Genomic DNA, 19,653 nt, shown 5'->3' with positions numbered 1-19,653 from the left:
ATTGTGTACAACGTTTTCCTGGTTCTGTTTGCTTTGCTTTGTATCACTTCCTATAAGTCTTTCCAGGTTATTTTTGGGATCATCTTGCTTGTTGTTTCTTATGGAACTATAGTATTCCATTGCACCATGCACGCCAACTTGTTTAACCATTCCCTGATAGTCTACACATCTTTACCATCATATAAATTAGTCAGATAGACTCCAGGTCCTCTGTTTATAATTGTAGTAGATGCCTATAAAAATCTTTAACTCTACAGAACGAACTTCCTTCTTAAAGTTTCTCCTCCAAAAAGGTGCCTCCCATCTCGATGTCAAAACTATATAAGATACATAACTGAAAAGAATAAGCAAAAACAAAATCTGTTCTTAATGACCATTGATAAAACCTTCACTGATTCTTCTCTCAGATTCTCCAAGGTTTATTCTGGTTCAATCACAGTTCAACTGATATCATAGATGAATGTGAAATGGAAAACATACATGTAAAGGTGTGTATACTTCTGGCTGGGATAGGGCTGTTCGAACAAACTCTCAAATGGTGAGCTCAGCCATCGCCATGAGCAAGAAAGATGATGACATGGCTCTCAGGTTAATAGAGATGAGGAAAATATATCCTCCTTTATTCTTCAGACAGATTTGTCAGTCTTCTTCCATTCTCTCAGTTAACCTCTCCACTATTTCTGAGCATTTTAATTGTAAAGCTTGGTCAAATCATCCGGTTTTGAAAGTCTGAAGGGGAAGGGAACGAGATTTGTGATGATGATTAAAAGATTTCACAATTAACATACAGTTACTTGGGTATGACTTACAAGTCAGCAAAAGTAGGCAATTTCAAAATCTTTACACAATTGTAGCAGGAATAATCTGGGGGACCCCTGAGTTGCAGGATTGGAGCATGTGCCATGGAGTCAGACAAACACCTTGGCCCCTTGCCAGTAGGGCTCCTCTCATTGGTCTCCAGGGATGGCGGTTGTCTCCTGATGATTTAATGAAGCACAGGTGATGAACTCTTGCTGAGGAATCTTCCCCTTTGTTAGTCTGTAAGGGACATGACTCCACCTGCCCACTTTTGGACCTTTTTTTCTTTGTACCTACTTTATCTCCTTGGACTTCTATCAAGAGGTAGACAGAATTTCTCTTCCCTTTCCTCTCAGCAGCAATGATATCTATCTATCTATCTATCTATCTATCTATCTATCTATCTATCTATCTATCTATCTATCTCATAAACACACAGCAGCACAAGACCTACTGGTCTAGGTACCCCCATGTTTATGGCAGCCTACTTTCCTCTATCCTCCTAACCCCCTCTTTGACCTCAAAGGCCAAAGTCCTTGTACAGCAAAAGGAAGTAAAGCCACAATGAATTTCAGGAACATATGCCTGCTTATACACATTCCATCTCACCAAGCCATTAGGAACTTTGGGTTTTTTAAGTCTTGACTCTATTGGGCAGTGAGCTCTTAGCTTGCCATATAACATTTGGCTTTGGAATGAATTGTGATTATTTTGGAAGTAGTTATAATTTCCTGTAGGTTACAATTAAAATTAGCTCACAATCGCCAAGCAAATGCCAAATGGGATCTAGGGAGAGGTGACCTAAAAGCATGCTAGGCTTCATGGGACTCAAATCCTTGACGATGGCTAGTTTGCATGAGAATTATTGAATGTTAACTATTGTGTAATTAGAATTTTGTACCCTTGAACTACATTTCCCAGCATTTCTTTTTTTATCCCCATATTATATCCTTATGTTTTGTAGATAAAGTTTTGTGTAACCCCACCCTCTCTCTCTCTTCTCCTGCTTTCGTGGTCTGGGAAACTGCTCTACTCAGGCTATACTTCTGTTTTTTTCTTTCCTCTACTTCAAGTGATTATTAATAAGTCATATAAAATATACTACTTGGAGTATTGGATATTAATTTTTAATCTTACATGATAGCTAAATAATTCCTTGGTTTGTTCTTCCTCAATGTAGTAGCTAGGTATTCCCTGAACTTAAAACATTACAGCTGAATGAAAAGAATGTCTTTTAAATTAAAAGAATAAACCACCTCTGTCTCATCCTTGGCCAACTCCCTTACCTTTGGAACTTTTTCTCCAAACCTCAGGGTCAAAAATTACATGAGAACAACTATAACAGGCATTATGTCCTGTACAATTTCCACTATCTGATTTCACTGTTCCTGTTCCAAGGCTACTGAGTATCAGTAGAGGAAGTCACAAAATCAAACAAATATTACCAATTACAAATTAGTGGTAAGCTAATGTGGATTTGTTGTTGCTGAATAATCCTCTTGTTTTCTTTTTGTCAAATCCCTATTTGATTCCCCACAATTTCTGTTTCAAACATTTTCTTCTCTTCTTTCACCCACAAACACATCCTTTATTCCATATTTATAAAAGGTAACATGACCTTTTTGGACAGCTAGATGGTGCAGTGGATAAAGCACTGGATTCCTCTTCATGAATTCAAATTTGGCTTTGGACGCTACCTGGGTGACTCTGGGTGAGTCACTTAACCCCATTTGCCTCAGTTCCTCATTTATAAAATGAGTTGGAGAAGGAACCCCTCCATTATCTTTGCCAAGAAAGCCCCAAATAGGGTCACAAAGAGTTGCACAAAATTGAAACAACTCAGCAACAACCAAAAATATGGCCTCTCACTTCATTTAAAAACACGGAACCTGTCTGACCTGAACCCCTTAGCTATCTGCCTTCATTTTAAAATTATTTTTTATTTGGATGAAGTCTTTTCAATTTAATGTACTCAGAATTATCCATTTTACATTTCACAATACAATCCACCTCCTGTTGATTCATAAATTCTTCTCGCAAACATAAATCTGATAAGCAATATGTTCCTTGTTCTTCTAATTTACTTGTGATAGCTCCTTTTAGGTTTAGATCATGTACCCCTCTTGATCTTACCTTAGTGAATGGTGTAAGATACTGATCTATCCCAAGTTTCTGCTGAACCACTTTCTAGTTGTTCTAACACTTTTTACCAAAAAGATCCCCCAAACCTGAATCTATGCATTAGTAAATATGAAGCTATTATAATCTTTCACTTTGTTTTATGTCTGTCCTATTCCACTAACCTACCTTTCTATTTCTTAGCCAGTACCAAATAGTTTTGATAATTACAGTTTCATAGTACCATTTAAAACCTGGTACTGCTAGACTTTTTTCCTTTATATTTTTTCATGAGTTCTTTTGACATTCTTGATTTTTTGTTTTTCCAAATGAATTTTATTATTTTTTTCTAGCTCAATAAACTTCATTAAAAATAGAATGTTTTTATAGAGTTTATGTTAGATCATCCATCCTCCCCATCCACCTCCCACCCCTCTCAGAAAGTGTTCCAACTATCAGATCATTGGCTCTATCACCTGGGTGATAACTCAGGTGCATATCTTCTGAGGGGCAACTTATTTTGTTTAGATCAGACATTTGATTCCTGGGTGACACTGTAATTTTTTAATTGGTCTGTGATGGTGATTTCATCAATAAGGAAATCCCAGTGTGAAAATTCTCTCCACTGATGCAGATTCTATATTCCTCAGTAATTTATAGTTTTAAAGAGTCACCTGTCTAAAGGGCTCAAAGATGATGAGTGATATATCTATGGACGTAGAGCCCACAGAGGTTGGACGTGGATCTCAGTTTTATTAATATGCTCTTATCCATTATGATATGCTGCCTCATATATACACATATAGAAAAATTTGAGGTAATTGGGGTTGGAGGAGACACTAGAAGTTGTTTTTTTTTTTTGCATGATTTCGTGCATTTCTGCATGAAAATCAAACCAATCCAATCAGCCCTTCCACCTTTAGCTCCGACATTCTGAAATTAATGGATCTGCCGCCAGTTTACTTATATAACTCATCTATGTAGCCAAACAGAAAATTTTAGACTAAAGGTGAAAAATCTACCCCCCCCCCAAACCTAATCTCTCAATGTGACTCTGGAGAAAGGTTTTGAGGCAATGAGTATTCTTACGGTGGGCACAACTTGTGTGCGAGAAGCAGCTGCAGGAGGCAGGGGCCAGCCTGACAAGAAAGGTAAATTCAGATGATAGGATGCAGAAAGTCTCATCTCAGCCTAGGACACGAGTTACCTCTGGGCACTGTAAGATAAGAATTTCTTGGATTCACCCTGCTGCTCAAGGTGGGAGGGGAGGAGGAGGGGGGGAGAAGAGACAGCAGGGTAGGAAGAGAAGAGTTTCAATTAGGTACCTGAGGCAACTATGTGGAAAAACAAAACTGAGAGTGGAGATGAGGCTGAATGGTGCCCAGAGAGATTCCAGCCTCTTGGAGGAAAGTGTTTTAAGAGTAGGGGCTACAGAATCAAAGCCACCTTGAATCAACATCCTGGTTTTTTGCCCTAGAAGCCTCCATTAGATGTAGAAATGTGTTTCAAAGAGCCAGTGATCATATTTTAAGATACTCATTTTTATTTAGAAAATTATCATTTAAAAAGGGGATTTCAGAGGAAATATTCATAGAACTTAGAGATCACTTAATCTCTATTCAGTTCAATTTTAAATCAGTAAGAATTTATTAAAAACCTACTAGTACTGGGCACCTTGATAAGTGCTGCAGATAAAGTCTCAAGAAGGAATCAGTTCTTATCCTCAAGGGGTTTTTGTTGTTTAGTCCTTTTTTTTCAGTTGCACCCAATTTTTCATGACTCTTGTTGGGATTTTATTGGCAGAGATACTGGAGTGGTTTGCCATTTCCTTCTTCAGCTTATTATCCTGATGAGGAAACTGGTAAATAGAATTAAGTGACTGGCCCAAGGTCACATAGCTAGTAAGTATCTGAGGTCATATTTGAACTCAGGGAGATTAATCTTTCTGACTCCATGCCCAGCACTGTACCTACCTAGCTGCCCCCTAATGTTTACAATTAATCTGAACTCTTCAGTTACACAGGTGAGTAGGGAGGCTCAGATAGGCTATGTAAATCCTCTAAGGTTGCTGAGGAAGTAAATAGCAGAGCCTGGATTTAAATTTAGGCCATTTGATTATAAATCCAGTGACCTTTCTACTGTCACCCAAATGAAAACGTGTTTTGAACCTACTGCCTTCTGTTCTGGAATGACTGATGGATTGTCATTGTGTCCCAAGACCACGTCCATTATCTATTTTTGGGTAGCCAGGTTTGGTCCTTGGCACAAGTTACATTTAAAGAATAGCACTCAATCACTGACTAAAGCTAATCTGCTAAAATGAAAGGCTCCCAATAGAACCCTCAAAATGGGAATAAGACTTTATAGTGAAGAAGATATCCTCAAAAGATATCTTCCAAAATACACATTTTTACAATTGCTTTTGGGTACTTGTATTGGTTATTGGGTATTGGTAATGAAAGGATGGTTTTTATTTCATCAAGAGATTCAAGAAGATACCCATTTTCTGCAAGAAAGCTGAAAACCTTTATTTTTCAAGAAAGCCAAATCACTCAGGCATGATTTTCTACTGAAAGGTAGTTTAACATGTATTCCTAAACACGTTGTAATGGAGACGGGATCTCATTGGTATTTGGGCTTATAGTTCATAGAGACAAGCATTTCCCTCTCAGTTTTGTGAATAATTTGGAACTATATATCTTTGAGCCAGAAGGTAGAATTGAGTCATGCCCAAGAGACTTTAAAGGGATATATACATATAATTTGTTTAATGAAGACTTGGAGGAAGAATTGAGGACTTTAAGAGTTGAGTGATCGCAGGGGAGAGAGAGCATCTCCTGCCCAGCCCAATACTTAACAAACTGAGATAGAAAATGAACAAGTGAGGGAAGAAACTAAAAGGCAAGACTGAAAGGAGGGTCATTCCCTACCCACCCAAGAGATCTCAGAGTGGAGGATTTGGATGGATGTTACTAGCTGTACTCATCTATTCAAAGAGAGAGGAAAGTTCTAAACTTGTTTGCTCTTCCTCTGACTTCTCCTTGTGTCTCCTTTCCTTACTTCTTTTTTTTTTTATCTAGGTGCTTCTTAAACTGTGATTTAGAGATAAACAGAGACTTAAATTAATACAGAGTTGTTTAGTGATAAGAATTTTCCTAACTGGGGGCTCTGAGCAATTGTAATTGGGCTATCAACTTTTTGTCTAACATATAAAACAAAAGAGGAGATAGCATGGAATTGAAGGACCATTACATTACATTTAGGTCCAGTGGATAGAGCACAAGGTCTGGAATCAAGAAAATTCAACTAGAAGTTCAATCTAGCCTCAAACATTTATTAGATACATTACCCAGGACAAATCACTTAACCCTATTTGCCTTGGTTTCCTCATCTGGAAAATGAGCTGGAAAAAGGAAATGGCAGACCATCCCAGTATCTTTGCTAAGAAAACCCCAAATGGAGTCAGGAAAAGTTGGACATGATTGAAATTCAAGAAGTCTCAAAAAGCAAGCTAACTGTTATAATGGGGTATGACTGATTAAATCTCCTTAAAGGGGGTATAAAGTTGTGGTAATCCTAGGAAAAACAAAATCATACCCCCAACCCCCCATCCCCCAGGAAGAGACTGGGAAGGCTTCATCTCTGTTCCTATCCAGCAGAGAGGAGGGACCAGAAAGGATTGAGTTCAACCAGTTAGGTGAATCCTTTACAACTATATCCCCTGTGTTACACATGAAACAGCTAGAATATTGGTTCCTAAAGCAGCTGCTAATGTTTCAGCAGATGAAGTGAATCCTCTGTTAATTGGGGACTGATTGTCAGTGTGTGGATTATCTAGAATTTTGAGCATTTCTTTTCTACTCCACCCCTCACCCCCCACCCCATTTAATAGTCAGAAATCTGGAAGAGAGAATATTTAAGACAATTTGGTTATTTTTAGTAGCTCTTAAAAGGTAAATACTACAGGGCTTTGCAAATTCTAACAATATGGAATATAAACCATCTCTGAAGGTTTAAATATGATTGTTACACAGACAAAAAATAGAGAAATGAGGGTAAGCAAAGCTGCAACATGGAAGCATCAAGGAACTTGGAAAAAGAACAGAAGTAACAGATGCCATCATAGAATTGTATGAGGCTGGTCTGATAGTAAAAGCAAGGTAATTTACTATCACACTCTTAATGACAGGAGAAATTGAGGAAAGCCTCTGGCATATTGGGTGGTCCCCTCCTATGATGCAGTTAAGAGAGGACATGGACAAGAGTCAGACAGTAGGGGTCAGCATGCATGGGTCAGGATCAGCACTGTTGGAAGAAATGCCCACAGTGATGAGGGTACACTTGAGGATTTAGATACAGAGTGAAAACAAACTCCCCCTAACTATAAAGTTAAAAAATCAATTCCATTACAATCTATTTGAAGTACCTGTTATATACAGGTAGCGTGCCATTGTAGATAGACAGCTGATCTTGGTCAAGACCTGCCTCCAATAAATACTAGCTTGTGACCCAAGGAAGGTCACTTATTCTCTTAGTACTCACTCCAGGCATTATTAGAATCTAAGTTGCAGGATAAACGCTAACCTGCACTGGTAAAGGAATTGACTAGTTTGATGAAATTATAGGTCTGATCCTTCCCCTACTTCCTAAACTCAGCATCTGGCAGTTCTTGGCCAAATTATAATTAATAATAAATTATTAATAAATGGTTAATTAATAAATTGATTAATAAAAGTTCATCGATTGATTAAGTGACCCCAAATGCTAAATAAAAGGTAGTCTTGGCTCTATGGGAATATAAATCTAATAGGGAAGATGTATATGCAGATATACATTTCTCTGTGTGTACGTATATGTATGATACACATATACATCCACCTCTAATTGTATGCATACACATATACACATATTATATATATATATGCATATTGGTTGGTTGTATTCCTTTGTGCTTGAGGAGGACCAAAATGACATCACAATGTCGGGGTCCAATGTCCTGTGGTGATTGGACTAATAAGAGTTTGGAAGGTTCTGCCATGGGTCAGGCACAAGTAATCCATATCAATATTTGGGATGGAGATACTGATTTGTGTGAGTGTGTGCATGTAAATATACATATGTGCATGAATATATAGACACACAAATAATATATATCCACATGTGATATATGCATATGAAGAACATACATATACACATATCACATATACAGATGGATGCTTACACAAATAGGCATTATATAAATGTTTGCAAAATGTAATAAAGTCAAAGGGGAAGGAAAGCCAGAAAAGATGCTGTAGAAGGAAGGTGATCACTTATATCTGGAGTAATGAAGCTGTGCTTCAGAGCCTGGGAGGTGGACCCTAAAGGGAGAGAAGTATTTCAACAGCCAGAGAGAAAGAGGATGTGTGCTCTAGTGAATGGGACAGCCTTTGTGAATTCCAGAAAATGAAGGCGACCTGACTGAGATGCTCTGATCTAGGCACTGGGCATGCAATGATAAAAATGAAGCAAGGAGCTTATTTCTACAGTGGCAGCCGATGGGTATATTTAGAAGAGTGCTCAAAATTTAATCAAGGTATTTTAGAAGGGAGGCAATGACAAGTGGTCAGAAAAGAGCTAGTGTGAGCTGAGCTCTGAAGAAAACTAGGGATTCTTTTTAAAAAATTTTATTTAATTGATTACGAAAAATTTTCCATAGTTACATGATTCTTGTTCTTTCGCTCCCCTCCTCTTACCACCCCCTTCCCATAACCGATTCACAATTCCACGGGGTTTTACATGTGTCATTAAAGACCCATTTCTATATTATTGATATTTGCAGTAGGATGACTGCTTAGAGTCTATATCCCCAATCATATCCCCATCGAAAGACTAGGGCTTCTCCAAGGAGGAGGCATGCATTTCTTTCCAGGTTACATTCCTATCATCTTCTCCCTGGTCCCAGTTCTTCATCCTGGGGCTTCTCTCTAAGCCTGGCATGTTACACACTGAAGCACCCTTCTTCTCCCTTACATCTCCCAGAAGCTCCGTTTAGGAGGGCATCATGCTGGCCATGTCTCTCTTCTTCCGGATGAATTCTGGACTTTCTCTACCGTGCTCCTCACCCAGTACCTGGTACTGTTCTGACCCCCCACCCTCCTTCAGCTTCTTTTGATGCATTGCTTTCCCTGTTAGAAATAGAATATATGCTTCTCAAGGGCAGCGTCTATCTTTCTCCTCCTCTTAGTATTTCTACAATTTAACATGGTGTTTGTTACATAGTTAACACTTAAAAAAGATGGTGTAGAAGCTAGAAGGTTGAGTACAGATAGAGGAATAGAATTAGATAAAGTTAGAGAGAAGGCAGAGTGGAGACATCGTGGAGGGCTTTCAAATATAAGGCTGAGTTTGTATTTTATCCTGGAAGCACAAGAAAGCAAAAAACACATAATACATACATAAATATATACATATGTAAAAATACAAACATACAAGCAAAAACATACAGAAATACTTAAAAAAAATTGCTACCTCTCTGCCCCATGACTTAAAGGGTGAGTATTTATATGATGGGCAGCTAGGTTGTGCAGTGGATAGCAGTTTTGACCTGGAGTCAGGATGATCTGAGTTCAAATACAGCCTCTGCCACTTACTAACTGTGTGAACCTGGGCAAGTCACTTAACCCTGTTTGCCTCAGTTTCTTCATCTGTCAAATGAGCTGGAAATTGAAATGGCAAACCACTTAGGTATCTTTGTTAAGAAAACTCCAAAGAGTCAGACACGAGTAACCTACCACATAACAATCTCCTGTTTTAGCCTATCTTATGTGACATTTGTAGGCCAGTCTTTACTTGCTTATAGGACACTTTCCTTCTGTCCTGACTTTATGCACTGGCCTTACTTTTCTTTCTTTACTTGGTCTCTATCTATATCTATAGGTGTATCTATAACCCATTTGTCTCTCCAACCCAAGTATCAGCATTAATGTCTTGGTTTAACTTCCTTCTACTTTTTTCTGGGTATTCCAAAGGCCTCCCATTATCACCAACTTTCTCTTTAACCTGATTACCTTTTGTTGGCTAAAGTAGTACAGAAAAAAATGTAGTACAAAAAAAAAAGTACAGACCCATCAAGGCATTTCAACGTTCGATTTCAGATTTACTAACATTTCCCAAGACAGAAATAGAGTCGAGACCTGACCTTGAATGAGTAATAAAAAAAGAGAAGGAAGTCTTGGGCATCATTGTCTGCTTCCATTTTTAGACATTTGTAAAAGTCCCAATAACTAATAGTTCAATATTAGTGAACAAGCCTTTCCTACTTGCTGGTTATCCACCCGACATCATGCTAAGAACTGAGTATGCAAAGAAAGGCAAAAGCATAGTCCCTGCGCCTAGGGAGCTTACAGTCTAATGAGGGAGGCAACAAGTAAACAGCTCTGAACAGAGAAGATGTATAGAGAGTAGTGGAAGGTGACCTCAGAGGGAAGGCACTAAAGTACAGGTCTGATTCCATCATTCTCCCAATCAGTAAACTCCAGAGGCTCCCAAACACCTACAAGATCAAATATAAAACCATGTTTGGCCTTTGATGTGCTTCACAATCTGATGAAGATAACTGGTCATTGTGGGGCCGGTTTTTGTTTTATTTTTTATTTTTTTAATAAAGGTGTCATTCTTTTTTTTTTAAACTCTTACCTTCTGTTATAGAATCCATACTAAGTATCAGTTCCAAAACAGAAGAGTGGAAAGGTCTAGGCAACTGGACTTAAGTGACTTGTCCAGGGTTGCACAGCTAGGAAGCATGAGGCCAAATTTGAATCCAGGACCTCCTGGCTCTTTATCCAGTAAGCTACCTCACTACCCTTAATGGTGTCATTCTTAACAAATCTCCCTATAAGAAAGCATTCCAAAGGGCTCTCTCCTTCCTTCCTTCCTTCCTTCCTTCCTTCCTTCCTTCCTTCCTTCCTTCCTTCCTTCCTTCCTTCCTTCCTTCCTTCCTTCCTTCCTTCCTTCCTTCCTTCCTTCCTTCCTTCCTCCCTCCCTCCCTCCCTCTCTCCCTCCCTCTCTCCCTTCCTTCCTTCCTTCCTTCCTTCCTTCCTTCCTTCCTTCCTTCCTTCCTTCCTTCCTTCCTTCCTTCCTTCCTTCCTTCCTTCCTTCCTTCCTTCCTTCCTTCCTTCCTTCCTTCCTTCCTTCCTTCCTTCCTTCCTTTCTTCCTTCCTTCCTTCCTCCCTCCCTCCCTCCCTCTCTCCCTCCCTCCCTCTCTCCCTTCCTTCCTTCCTTCCTTCCTTCCTTCCTTCCTTCCTTCCTTCCTTCCTTCCTTCCTTCCTTCCTTCCTTCCTTCCTTCCTTCCTCCCTCCCTCCCTCTCTCCCTTCATTCCTTCCTTCCTTCCTTCCTTCCAAAAAATGACAACTTAAAAAACTCTTAGCACAGTGTCTGGCACCTTGTAGGCATTATATAACTATTAAGTAATTATATTAATATACTATAATGCATTATGTTAAAATAACTAATTTTATAAATTATTTTAATACATTTTGCTAATATGACCAATTATACTAATTAACTAATATGAATAAGATTATTATATAAATGCAACCTATATTATTTTTGTTATTGTTGAAAAATAACCCCTTGCAGATGTCCCTCAATTGGGGGATGGCTGAACAAATTGTGGTGTATGGTAGTGATGGAATACTGCTGTGCTATTAAGAAATGATGAACTGGAGGGATTTCAGAAAGAGCTAGAAAGAACTATATGAACAGATGCAGAGTGAAATAAGCAGAACCAGGAGAACATTGTACACAGTAACTGCTATATTGTGGAATGATCAGCTATGATAAACTTAGTTACTATCAGCAATACAATGACCCAGAACAATTCTGGGGGACTTATGAAAAGGAATGCTACCCATATCTGGAGGAAGAACCATTGGAGTCAGAATGCAGATGAAAACATATGATTTGTCACTTATTTACTTGGGTTTATGTTTGGGGGTTTTGGTTTTAAAAGATTATTCATTTACAAAAAAATAAACAATATGGAAAAATATTTTGCATGATACTATATAACGCAGATTAAATTGCTTGTCAGCTCCAAGAGTGGGAAGGGAAGAAGGGAGGAAGACAATTTGGTTTGTATGTCTTTGGAAAACTTATATGGAAATTTGTTATTGAAATAAAAAATTAAAATAGTCCCTTGCAAAGGACACAGATGTAGTACAATTTTAACCCATAAAGTAAAGGTCAGTTGTTCATGTTGGAGACCTAGTGGGGAGAAGTGTGGATGCCAACCAAGGACAGCCTAATGGGCTTTTCAGAGCCTCATTCCACCTTTCACTAAATGTCACCATGCAAATAGCCCTCTTCCTCCAGAACTCTCCCTGCACCAAGGAGCTGGGACAGCTCAAGAACAGGAGCACGTGGTATTATTTACCACTGGCTTCTAGGATGTGCTAACATGCTTGCCTGGGCCAACATCCTTCATTGGCTTAAGTTATAGATTCCAGGCAGCTCCAGAGATTAATTTTCCCCTGGCAGCTCTACATCCCACAGCTGATTCCTTTTCCTGATAAGACAGTAGAGTGAAGGAGCTGCCTGGAGAGGCTCCATCATTTGAACACAAGTAATAGCAGGTTAACAAATGGCACTGGGAGCTTGTCCTTTTGAAATCTAGTGGTATTTTCTCCAGAAGAGCCATTGTGGCAGAAGGGAGCCTTTCTGAAAGCCTTTATCTTCTGGGCCCTGGAGATGCTTGTTAAGATAGGTGAAAGCAAGTTAGGGGAGGCAGCAAGGCTAAGTACCCACAGGCTAAGTGGTATAAAGTTCCTGTTAAGGAAAGGCTCAAAATGAGGACAAGGTGGTAGTAGAAACAAAGACCAAATATTCTTTGATACCAAGTCCTTCCAACCCTTTGTATTGCCAAAGCTCCCATATTCCAAGGATAGGCAACTAGGTGGCATTGTAGGTAGAGCAATGGAGTTGGAGTCAGGAAATCCCAAGTTCAAATCCTACCTTAGAGTCAGATATTTTTTAGCTATATTATCTCTCAGCTTCAGTTTCATAATTTGCAAATTATGAAGGACAATCTTATTGGGTTGTCCTGAGGATCAAACGAAATAACTTTGTGAATGCTGGAATGCTATATAAGCATTAGCCATTATTATTATTATTGTATTTTTTATTTTTATTTTATTTTATTAATAATATAGTATAATAAAAACACAGTAATAATAATAAAAGAGAATGGAAAAGTTTTTAATCTAAATTTAGCCAGGCTTTCCCATACATTAATTTTGTATTTATTTTTCTCACTAACCCTAATACTTATTATCCAACCTACCCAACAGCCTAACTTAAAAAAAATATTATTAAAAACCCTTACTTTCTCTTTCAGTAACAACTTTTTTTCCCCATTTGAATTAGTTTATTTAGTCAATTTAGAACATTATTCCTTGGTTACAATAAACACATTATTTCCCTCCCTCTCCTCTCCCCACCCTTCCTGCAGCCTACAGTCAATTTCATTGGTTATTATTTGTGTCCTTGATCAGAACCTATTTCAATGATGTTGTTTGCACTAGGATGTTCATTTAGAGTCTCCATCCCCAACCCCTTTGACCCATGTATTCAAGTAGTTGTTTTTCTTCTGTGTTTTTACTCCCACAGTGTTTCCTCTGAATGTGGATAGTGGTTTTTTTGTAGGTTCCTCCAAGTTGTTCATGGTCACTGCATTGCCACTAATGGAGAAGTCCATTACATTTTATTGTACCACAGTGTATCAGTCTCCAGTAACAACTCTTAAGGCTGAAGGCTAGGCAAATAGAGTTAAGTGACTTGCCCAGGGTCACACAGTTAGGAAGTTTCTGAGGCCAGATTTAAACTCAGGTGGTCCCAACCCCAGACCTGGTGCTCTATCCTAGCTGCCCCAGGGGCAGTTCATTTTTTATCTTTTTTACATGAATTCTCAACAGGACACATGAGTCTATAACACACTTTTATTTATGCCTTATATTTCAGGCTTTTCCATAGAAACTCTCCCTGCTTTGCAGAAGAGAACTTGATGAATTCTGAGACTCAATTAATTATATAGATTTCACATCAGTGATAATATCAAAATCCATTTGTTTCAGTATGGGTTTTTACCTTTGTCAATAAATACTCAAAACTCTCTCTCTCTCTCTCTCTCTCTCTCTCTCTCTCTCTCTCTCTCTCTCTCTCTGTGTGTGTGTGTGTGTGTACAAAGAAGCAATCTGATTTGATGGATAGACAACTGGACTCAGAGTCAGGAAGGCTTAGAATTAAGTCCTACAACTGAATGACCTTGGGCAAGTCACTTAACCTCTTAGCACTCTGGACACTAAGTTTCAGGGAAGGTGTCCACTTGTGTTAGGTAAATGGAGTTTCCCCATTGGCAGTTTTCTGATAAATGAGATCACACGTTCAGTCTCTATCTCTATCCTTTGGAAGACTGTATCATATGGAAAAACATAGCATGAGCCTTTATGCTTTGCAAAGCAGATCCTAAACATTTCCTTCAGTTTTGGGCTTTCTTCATAGAACTGGGAGAAGATAAAAATGCTTCTTTTCCTACCCTCATCCATTTTTCTTGCCCTCAGAGGTGCCTTTTATTTTGCAAACCTCTTGGCCAAAGGTTCTATGCGAATAGAGACACTTTCATTTTCCTGGTGGTGTTCCACAGATAATCCTTGTTAATAATCTCTTAATCTAGCTAGGTATTGCAGTGGAAAGAGTGCCTCCTCTTCCTGAGTTCAGGCCTCAGACACTAGCTGTCACTAGAGAAAATGACTTTTCCAAGGTCATTCATATTATAAATACTAAAGGCATTAAGGATTCCATTTGAATGCAGACCCTCCTACTCTAGAGTCAGTACAATTCCCACTATACTCCTCTACCTTCCAGCAGTCTTGAGTGAGCAGGCAGAAGAACCAAGGCATCTTATAGGTTTCTATTATTCCTACTTTGTTTTTTGTTATCATCCCTGATAACTTTCTAAAAGATTTAACAATTGTTTAGTCATTTTTAAGCCATGTCTGACTCTTTGTCAGACCCCATTTTGGGTTTCTTTGGCAGATAATCCTTATTAATAATATCTTAATCTAGCTAGGTATTGCTTCTCCCACACAGGGGAGGGAGAAAGTGCTCCCATTGGGCTACTGGGTAGAGGGGTGGGAGAAATGAGGAATGTCTTCAGTGAGTGTAGAGAGGGGGAGGGGAGTGATCTGAGTGCTCTGCTCCCCTCCAGCTCTGCCACCTGTGAGCCACCCACCTTATCCCTTGTGCGCTCCCATTGAGCTACTGGGCAGAGGGCCAGGGGATGTGAAAAAATATCATCAGGCACAGTGCAGAGGGGAAGGGGAGCAGCTGGGCCTGAGTCCCTCTGCCTTTCTAGTAAAAAACTCTGGGGGTGGTGGTCAGGGGGGAAGGCAACCATATGCCCACAGAGAGCACTGTGTGTACTATCTTTGGCATCCATGCCATGGGTTCACCATTACTGTTAAATGCCAGTAAACTATGCTATGTTCCCATAATATATTACTCTTTATCTTTAAATCATATGCCCATTTTGACTGTATCTTGGTATAGGGCAATGATTGTGAACCTTTTAGAACCTTTTAGACACTGTGTGCCATGCTTCACCCCCAGACTGGGTGCCTGCTCCCCCTTCCCCCTTACCCCAGACAGGGGTGGGAGAAAGGGAGAAGAGTGACTCAGGCACTCTGCTCAGAGGAGGGAGTAAGTGCTTCCACTGGGCTGCTGAGCAGAGGGGAGGTTGAAAAGAGTTGAGTATGGAGAGGAGGAGGGGATTGGCCTGAGAATCTGTTCAGGGGAGGGAATAAGCTCTTCCATTGGGCTGCTGGGCAGAGGGGAAGGGAGACACAGTGGAGAAGGGGTAAGGGAACAGCTCTGCCAGAGTCCCTCTGCCTTTCTAGTAACTAACCCTGGCAGGCAGTGGTGCATGTGCCCACAGAGCAGTTTCTGGTGCCATCTTTGTCACATGTGCCATAGGTTCACCATCACAGGTATAGGGTGTGAGATATTGGTCTATATGCAATACTGTTTTCTAGTTTTCTTATCAATTTTTGTCAAATAGTGAGTTCTTATCCCAGAAGCTGTAATCTTTGGCCTTATAAATTGCTAAGGTAATTTATCCCTGTATATTGTGTATCTAATCTATTCCATTGGTGTACCACTCCATTTCCTATTTCTATTTCATCTATTTGAGGATTCCTGCTTTATAGTACAATTTGAGACCTGGTTCTTCTAGGTGACTTTTGTTGATATTCCCCCCCGCTCCCCCAGGAATTCCCTTGATATCTTGATCTTTTGTTCTTCCACATGAATTTTGTTATTATTTTTTCTAGTTCCATAAAGTAGTTTTTGGCAGTTTGATTGGTAGGGCACTGAATAAGTAAATTAATTTAGGTTGATATAATTTTTATTTTATTAGTTTGACTTATCCATGAGCAATGAATATTTGTAATTGTGCTCATATAATTCCTGTATTTGTCTTGAAGGCAAGTAGATTCCCAGGCATTTTATATTGTCTAGAGTTATTTTAAATGGAATTTCTCTTTCTATTTTTTGCTACTGAACTTTGTTGTAACATATAGAAATGTTGATGATTTATGTGGGTTTATCTTTGTATCTTGCAACTTTGCTAAAGTTATTATTTCAACTAGTTTTTTAGTTGATTCAAAGGCATTTTTTCTAGTTACATGTACTTACAATTTTTAATAATCATATTCTGAGATTTTGTGATCTGTGTTCTTTTCATCCTTTCTCTCCTTCTTCCCCAACATTTCCGGTATATACATGTGCTACCATACAATTTCTATGTTCATCAGATTGTGAAGGAAGACAAATGTTGCTTATAGAAGAAAATAACACATAAAGTAAACAAAATGAAGAATGATATGTTTCAATCTGCATAAAACTCCATCCATTCTTTTTATGCCTTTTTCATCCTAAATTCCTTACAGTTGTCCTGGATCCTTGCAGATCTGTTAAGTCATTCCCAGTTGATCATTGTAGAGTATTGTTGTTACTATGTACAATATTCTCCTGGCTCTGCTCACTTCACTTTGTATCAATTCAGGTAAGTCTTTCCAAGTTTTTTTTTTTGTGATCGACCTTGTTTGTTATTTCTTATGGCACAATAGAATTCCATTATAATCATAAAGCACAACTTTTTGAGCCATTCTACAATTGATGGACAATACTTCAGTTTCCAGTTCTTTGTCAACACAATAAGAGTTGCTCTAAATATTTTTGTACAAGGTGGTCCTTTCCCCCCATCTCTGAGATGATTTTGTTTTGGTCCTTGAATCCTTACCACCCTGTATGGTGCCTGGCATATTGTAAGTACATATGGATGTTGACTGATAGAAAACACCAATCAATATCTCAGCCTCAGTTTGGCTACTAGTTTAGGTAGGTGACTATTTTGAAATTAGCTTCAATAAGTGAAAATGGGGTCATGAGAAAACGGGTTCCATGAGACCAGAATGTTTCCCATCATATGATTCTCCACTGTCTCCACCAGTCAAGAGTTCTGGGTTTGGATTCTGCCACAGCCACTCATTGGTTAGGGAACTGAATATGTCCACTAAAGCTCCCTGAGCCAGTGTCCTCATCTGTAAAATGGAGTTTAAGATTAGCAAAACAGTTTCTGCATAGAACACTTGTGTAATGATTATTCCCATTTATGCTTGTACTGCCTCTTAACATTGTTTTGAAGGAAGTGTTCTGCAAAGTGCATTTTATTAAGTGCCTTGAGGAAACATTTTTTTTAAGAGGAAGGAGCTGAGAAAAGGATGGGCAAAGGAAGAGCCAAGATGGAAAGGAATAGCATGGAGGTGGGAAGATAAGGTCAAGGACTCAGACTTCCAAAGAACCAAATATAAACGGAAACTAAAATGGTTCACAAAATGTGCTGAGTAATTCTTTTTCTCTGTGGCAACAGGCTTTTCTCCTCAGGCCGGATGATGATGCTATTATGAAAAAACTTTTCCCCGTGACATTCAATTTCCAAAATGCCCACATTTTTTTCTGTTCATGTTCCTACCACCCACATGAATTTCCTGAAATGTGTGAGCATATTAGCTTGGGAAAATAAGAAAAGCATTTCAGAAGAATTGGCAAAGGCTATCATTTCCAACTGCTCGTTTCTATTAAATCAACTCTCTCTACAACTGGCTGGAGCTCTCTTTGCTTTCCTTTGAAACACAGGGTATGGGCTGTGGGCCTGGACGCATCTGACTCAACCAGGTGGGTCAAAGATCTGATCTGAATAGAACAAATTACAAATGTCACATTTTAAAATCCAGTGGGGAGAAAGGGAGGTTCCACATGCTAGAATTGCTTATAAATCAGATGCTAAAGAAGAGAAACATGCTCAATACATTTTACTGCTGAAGTGAAAGCTTAAATTTAAGTGAGATTAGCACACACCGAACAGTACTAAAACTCACACAGGGACAAATCTTACAAAAAGGAAGTTTCCTCTCTGGTTCCTTCATTTTTAATCTTTAATATTAACATGCAGTGGCCCTCGATGGGACGCTCAATTAAGAAAAATTAAAGACATATTTTCCTGAATATGAAGGCATAATCGACCCGAGATACCCAGCATTTACTATTTAAAAGTCACAACTAGGGGCCAGATCACTCTTGCATTCCAGTTTTGATCTCCTAGTAAAAGAGTCAAGAGGTCAGACAGCAGTTGGATACTTAATATCTGGAAGATGATGATGGCAAAGGCAGCCAGCATTCCGAAGTGTTTGATCATTGGGCATTGCCAATTGGCATATTTCCAAGTTGCTTTTTTTTTTAACGTGTGCTCTGAGTTTTTCCCCCCTTCCATCTTCCAGGCCAGAAGAGAGCTCTTCTGTGTGGGAAAGCCTAAAGAAATGAAAATCAATACAATTCTGAAAATCAAATGGTTTGCCAGGTAAAGAGGTTAAAGTCAGCTTCTTTCTTCCTATGTATGAGGAGCCATATCAAATCAGTGGTAACATAACAGATCTGACTCTGAGAATGAATGGCTGGCTTGCTCCATGCCTTTGTCATCCCCAGAACAATAAACAGATTGCAAGCTAGAGCAGCTGAGACGGGATGGAAGGACTCTCATAAATGAGGGGGAAAACCTCTGGTTTTAACACCAGGAAATGCCAGCCAGCAGCTTCTCTGTTTCCTGGAATTCCTGCAACAATTTGAAACAAATCAGCCTCAAGCTGAGCATTCATATTATAAACATTTTCAGGGTTTGTGTAAATCTAAAAAAAGACACCCATTACCCAAAGGAAGGTCAGTGCTAGTTTGAAGAATCTCTAAATTCCCAGTTTGTAAACTGCAATGTTCTCTGTCATGACAAATGGCTAAGATACTAGTTCATGAAAAGGATGCATTTTCTGGTAAGCTAGTATTTTGGAAAGAAAGAAAGAAAGAAAGAAAGAAAGAAAGAAAGAAAGAAAGAAAGAAAGAAAGAAAGAAAGAAAGAAAGAAAGAAAGAAAGAAAGAAAGGAAGGAAGGAAGGAAGGAAGGAAGGAAGGAAGGAAGGAAGGAAGGAAGAAAGAAAGAAAGGAAGGAAGGAAGGAAAGAAGGAAGGAAGGAAGGAAAGAAGGAAGGAAGGAAGGAAGAAAGAAAGAAAAAAGGAAGGAAGGAGGAAAGAAAAAGAAAGAAAAGAAAGAGAAAGGAAGAAGGAAGGAAGGCAGGAAAGAAAGAAGGAAAAAGAA

Source organism: Monodelphis domestica, chromosome 2, assembly GCF_027887165.1.
Source record: "Monodelphis domestica isolate mMonDom1 chromosome 2, mMonDom1.pri, whole genome shotgun sequence".
Classification (NCBI taxonomy): Eukaryota; Metazoa; Chordata; class Mammalia; order Didelphimorphia; family Didelphidae; genus Monodelphis; species Monodelphis domestica.
The sequence above is the reverse complement of the archived record's forward strand: the minus strand, read 5'-3'. Positions refer to the sequence as shown.